This window comes from Salvelinus namaycush, chromosome 32, assembly GCF_016432855.1.
Source record: "Salvelinus namaycush isolate Seneca chromosome 32, SaNama_1.0, whole genome shotgun sequence".
In the NCBI taxonomy this organism is placed as follows: domain Eukaryota; kingdom Metazoa; phylum Chordata; class Actinopteri; order Salmoniformes; family Salmonidae; genus Salvelinus; species Salvelinus namaycush.
In genome coordinates this window covers 13,083,980-13,090,778 of record NC_052338.1, presented here as the reverse complement: position 1 = coordinate 13,090,778, position 6,799 = coordinate 13,083,980, and positions in this window count along the sequence as shown.

The window sequence follows — 6,799 nt, the reverse complement described above, 5'->3', positions numbered from 1 at the left end:
CATGGACCTGAAAGAATGTATCTACGATCCTTTGCCCCGTTATGAAAGGAAATTAGATATGCTCTGGCCTTTTTCATAGAGTCCTCCAAAAAAACAAGAGGTGGTCATCCTTAAAAAAGGGTAAAGTCACTTGCTTGTTTTGTCCACACAAACCCGATGGAATTTCGAAAGGTCTCCGACCCAAAGCCAAACCGGTGATTGTTCTAGGCCATACTGATTGGTTGGCTCTCCAGATGCCAAATCGGTTGCCATGGGAACTTGTGGGTGCTTTGAGCCGACGGCTGAAAATGTTGTTTCCAGGGAGTTTAACGGAGATACTGACCTGGAACGCATGGACATGGCACTAGTTTCCACTGTAGAACACCTCGTCAGCCTATCCCAAAAAGTTTTTATATGAAAACCAAGCTGAATGATGTCCAAAGATGTACAATTTGTAATGGTTTCGTTTTTTCCCTTCATAACCTTCTTTTAAGAGATAAACTACGCCATTGTTTTCAGATTTTTGTTGTTCCTGTATTAAGGGGTAGCCAGTATGAAGAGTGCTTTAACTGAACCTAAGCCAAAAACATTATTTTTGATTTAATTGCCATTATAGGATACGTGAGTTAGCCTTGTTTAATAGAAGCAAGTCCTTTTGTATGGATTTCTTGGCTTGCCCCTTTTGACATGGAACTATCACATTTTGTTGAATATAACTTTTAACCTTTAAAGAGTAACCAAATGAAAATGGGATATATTTTCAAGGAGATGTTCTATGTTGATACAAAAAGGAGTACTTACTTTCTCTTTCTAATAGTAGAGTTGAAATTGCCAAATAACTAGCTGTCTTATGAAAAATACTATTGTGACCAAATACCTTTTACATATTTTAACATTCATAGTCTTTACCTTTGATGACATTTACTCATGACCAAAGCACAGGACCATCCGTGTATGTATGACAGTATGTATGTATATGTGTGTACTCTGTGACAGTTCGTGAACCTTGAGGGCAAAATATGCCAACAGGAATCATCTAAAACAGCTTTAAATTGTTAACAGAAGATAACGGGATAAACCAAAGAACATAACTATTTTAGGTCTAAGTATCAGACAAGTGCTTGTTACTCGCACTTGGTTGACATGTAACTGAACTGTTATTAAAGTCTTTACCAGGGTATATTGGTACAAAATAAAAACTGTTGTATAGGCCCACAGTGGCTCCCATATTCCAAGGAAAAGGACCAAAAGAGGTGGTTTCCTAATAAAGCTCTACAGTCCTCAAGGTTCATGTCAAACCCCTAATGAGTGTTAAAGGTTTAGCAAAGACACTGCAGTATAAAAGTCTGACAAAGACTTTGACTCCCGGTCTCGTTTCTTATTTTATCATTGAAAGGGGTGAAACAAATGTGATATCAAAAGAAAAAAAAGTGTTGTGATCTGGGAGATGTTTTTAACTATTTTTCTTTTTAGTTTGAAGCCATTTAGCGGCAGAACTAGATTTCTCATTAATACAAATCTTTGCTGGTTCTTCTTTTAAAAATGTATTTATCCTCAACATTTTGTTCTTACTGCTGTAGACAGGAAAAGTTACCAATTCCATTTTTTGGTTTGTAGAAATGTAAGGATGATGTAAAACAATTTGTTAGAAATTAGAGAAAAACATGGACACGTGTTGGGTTTTGGGCAAGAAGGTGGGATTTTGGTGAGAAAACATAATACTTTAAGATAACGTGTACCCTAACAGAGCATTTAAACAAATTCAAGTTTTTCTTGGCATCAAAGCCTTACAAAGTGATACTCATCTGCCCACAAGGCCCATCAGATAGAAACAAATTAAAACAAATGTAGAGAACTAGAAACTGATTGCTAGGACCAATGAGAAAAAACAATGCTTTAAAGTTTATTTATTTTGCTTTCTGAAACCATACCTCTGGTGAGTGTATAATATGAAACTGTAATATGACACTGTTTAGAGACGAGGATGTGTCCTTGTCTCAGGGCCAAAAAAGAAAGCAAGTGACTAACATAATGTGTTTGAAAGCTGTAGCCATAGACGGAGACCAAGCTGTCTGATTTTCTGCATGTGCTTGTATTGATAATTTCACAGGCCGTGTGGTACAAAAAGCAACCTTCATTACAGATGTATTTAATTATTTCCCGACACAGAATTACATAAATTAACTCAAGAATGCCGTGCTTCTGTCACCATATTCACACAGACGTTTAATTAATTGAGCTGTCTGGCTCATTATCTCTTAACCTTGTAAAATAGAACAAGTCGGCCATCTTGGTGACACAATGTTTTCTTGAGACTATTTAGTGCATAACACTCAAGAAAAAACCCATACACAAGTTTCACACACTATTGTACTCACTCAGGCACTCTTACAGTGCTGCTGCTTTACCCTCATTGGTATTCTGGTCATCCATGGTGGTGTCCAGGAGCTCAATTGCCCGATACATTTTAAGAGACATAAGAGTGTCAACTCTTGCTCATTCATTCTAAGGCTGCTGTCTACTCGCACACATAGTTGAAATATGAAAGCTCCTATTTTTCCTCCTCTTCCCCCTGGTAGGTTACAACTGAATAGAAGTCTTGCTAGATTCTATTTTCTCAGGGTTAAACTCATACATTTCTATACAAACCTTTGGAATTATCACATGGGATAATACAGCTTAGTCTCTACATATGGTGATGTATTTGTTTAAAAGGCTTTTAATATGTCTGTACCTCTACTCTTTTCTTCCATGCTCAGATTCCAATGCCTAAACCAAATAAACCTATTTGTGTCCTTCAGTCATTTTCTTTGTCTTTTTCACGTGGATGCAATTTTCTTTTAATTCTATATATTTTTTTATCATAACATCAGTCATGCTGACTCATACTGACATTAACATTAACTTGCCCCCGCTTCCCATATTATAGGCTAGTACAGGGAAGGGCAACTTTGATGGAGGTGTCCGACTTTGATGCGGAAGGTCGACACAGGCGGATGTGGTGGATTGAGACACAGCCCTTGCAAAAAAACATATCTCTAGCTTAAACTCACAGATTTTGATGTGGATTTTTGTATTATGTTACTTAGACTACACACCGGTGTATCAATAGTGAGACTGACTAACAAAATCAATGGGGGCCCTCTGGCCGATAATTCGACCATGATAACAAGTTTAGATAGCTGGCTGCTAAACTAACTTAGCAATAAAGATAAATTAGCTGACATGGGCTAATTGACTGACTACCAGTGACTGACAGAGTAAAACTGCTTATGCAAAACCAAATTTTGAAATTGCACCGTGTATTCTATTATTCTAACTCGCAACAGTAAGTTGAGACCCTGACTGGAGTTCCTACATTTTGTATTTACATTTTGGGGAAATTGTTCTGAAGGGGGTGCTAATATAACAAATGTAGCATTGGAACCCCATGCACCATATGAACATAATTATGTTCCAATTTTTGTCACGCCTTGATCTGTTTCACCTGTCCTTGTGCTTGTCTCCACCCCCTCCAGGTGTCGTCCATCTTCCTCACTTATTCTCTGGTTATTTATACCTGTGTTTTCTGTCTGTCTGTGCCAGTTCGTCTTATTTGTCAAGCTTACCAGCGTTTGTCCTGTCAGCGTCTGTATTGTCCCAGCATCTCCTTTTCTTGTCCTACTGGTTTTTGACCCTTGCCTGTCCTGACCCTGTACCCGCCCGCCTGACCACTCTGCCCGTCCCTGAGCCTGCCTGCCATTCTGTACCTTTGCTCCCCCTCTGGATTACTGAACTCTGCCTGTCCCTGCTTGCCATTCTGTACCTTTGCTCCCCCTCTGGATTACTGAACTCTGCCTGTCCCTGCTTGCCATTCTGTACCTTTGCTCCACCTCTGGATTACTGAACTCTGCTTGTCCCTGCTTGCCATTCTGTACCTTTGCTCCACCTCTGGATTACTGAACTCTGCTTGTCCCTGACCTTGAGCCTGCCTGCCATCCTGTACCTTTGCTCCTACTCTGGATTATCGACCCCTGCCTGCCTTGACCTGTCGTTTGCCTGCCCCTGTGGTTACAATAAACATTGTAACTTCACACAGTCTGCACTTGGGTCTTACCTTGATTCCTGATAATTTTCTTATACTGAAAGATTTTTTTGGTTTCAAGCATTTGGTACTTGCAGCCAAGCTTTCCCATATGATTGATTTGATTAATAGCCTTTCAAAATGGGAGCAACCTACCTTGGAATAATACAGATGATGAACTGCTGGTCATGGTCCATTTGATTGTTCATACTGATTGAATGTGCTCAAAAACAATTGTGCTTAAAGGGGGTTCTTAGTGACCCAAAACATCACCCCTTAGGAAAAACAACATCAAAGCTATTTTCATTTTTTTACAAGTTCATTGCCTTTTTTCCTTAGAGGGACCAATGGAGAGCTAGAATGTTGTGTCTAGTCAAACCATCAATGACCTGAAATGACTTTCAAGTTACCCTAATCATACTATGCTACTAATTAAACTGCACAATAAGTAACAGTACTGCAAACAACCTTAGAACTTAATCTATTTCTACTTTTGAAAAAGAAACAAAAGAAAAGCTCTGACAAAGGCCAATAATTCAAATTAATAAAAGGAAGTGATACCTACTAAGAGCAGTGTGCGAGTTTCTATTTTGATATCAATTATTCCCACGCACCTGCAACAGGCCTACTCAGATGTGCAAATTATTTTCCTACTTTGAAAAGTCAAATGTTTTTCAATGCCAGAGTAAAAGTGTTGCGGTTGTTCTCTTTGATCAGCAAACCGTAAATAAAGTTTGCTTAACATACCTGGCACATTTAGCACCCAAATCACTTGCACAAGCCAAGCCCTGGATATGGTTGACATAGGTCTACTCACGGTTGGCAGACGGTTGGATGTTGTTTTTCTCGGTCGGAGACCATGCAGGCCCACTGCCAAATGAAAAAGGATCAAGGTGAAAGCAACATCAGCACGATGGAGAGCCGACGACAAAACCCATCAATTAATGCCTCAGACTAGGCTACTGCCGAGTCAGCGTGGGACCTTAGAGAGCCAGGTGAGCGCAATGCAGGTTCTCTAGTGCCTGCCTGTGTGAGACGTGGAAGTTTGTCTATGAAATAGTGTTATGGTGTTCCACACTGACCTATCCTAAACCATATCCAACACAATCTTCTATGTATCCCATAGGCCCACTGTATCAGCTTTTTTATTATTATATCATTTCAATAAAGCCTATTTGCTCTGAGGGCTTCTAAATACAGACAAATCATTCCACACATTTTAGTGGTATTTTATAAACACCCTAAGTGGAAAATAAAGTGGTGGTCTCTGATTCATGTGAAAATGTTAAGCGATACATTAGCAGCTCCTAATTGCATGAGAAATTGTGTTTTGTGCCAAGAGAAACATTGCGGAGAAGTCATCTCTCTCAGGAGCAGATAGTCACTCTCAAGCTTATTTGAGTAGGGGTGTGTTTGCAAGGGGTTAAGAGGTTATTAAATGATGAGACATTTTAAACACCATGTAAGTAAAAAGGCAGCATTTTTAATGCCAAAGACTAATATCCAATACTTCCTATCTCTCATTGATATTTCATCTTCGGGGGCTGTGTAAATCTATTTTCATTGCACTGGGAAACATGGACCTTGTGTATTCCTTTTAGATTATTAAAAATTTGACTGTGTAAAGTGCAAAGGAAACTTGTAAATAATCACAGACAGCAAGCAATGCGAGAGCAGTACGTTTTATGGATTGGTGTTGCGGTGAGCTAGGGATGTAATTTAATTGGACCAGTCATGTTTGGTTCATTTCCATCCATTCCTTGCTTCCCTCTGAGTGCATATTCCATGGGCTGTGGATCCAGGGGCGTCATTAATAAACGTTTTAGATTTGATTTTGGTTTGTAAAATTTGATCGATTTACAAACCAAGAACTTGATTTGAAAGTTTGCCAATTCGTTTTTGCATTAAATGTTTTATATGCAAAGTGACACCTGTGTAATATATACAGTGAGGGAAAAAAGCATTTGATCCCCTGCTGATTTTGTACGTTTGCCCACTGACAAAGAAATGATCAGTCTATAATTTTAATGGTAGGTTTATTTGAACAGTGAGAGACAGAATAACAACAAAAAAATCCAGAAAAACACATGTCAAAAATGTTATAAATTGATTTGCATTTTAATGAGGGAAATAAGTATTTGACCCCTCTGCAAAACATGACTTAGTACTTGGTGGCAAAACCCTTGTTGGCAATCACAGAGGTCAGACGTTTCTTGTAGTTGGCCACCAGGTTTGCACACATCTCAGGAGGGATTTTGTCCCACTCCTCTTTGCAGATCTTCTCCAAGTCATTAAGGTTGAGGCTGACGTTTGGCAACTCGAACCTTCAGCTCCCTCCACAGATTTTCAGTAGGGGATCAAATACTTTTTTCCCTCACTGTACATCTTTCTTCATGTCCATAGACATTTTAGATATTGTGCTTCCTCAAACCTTATCGTACACATTAATTTAGTGTACAAACAAGTCAACTTTGTTTCAGCTCACAGCCTACATCCCCAGCGCTCCCCATAATCAAAGGTGCTAGCCAACAGGAGTTTAATTTCCTTTCCTGGTAAAAATCTGTGAGACCAGAAAAGTGAGATTACTTCCTACCAGTGACACGTATACAGCCACTCTCCACCAGTTGGAATGGTTGGCCCCTGATTTACGTTCAGATCCCAGCTGATAGTTAGCCTATTTGCCAATGTTCTTGCCCGGTAGCTCAATCATACTTGCTCAATCACAGATACCTGGCTAATGTTGTCACCGATACAAAG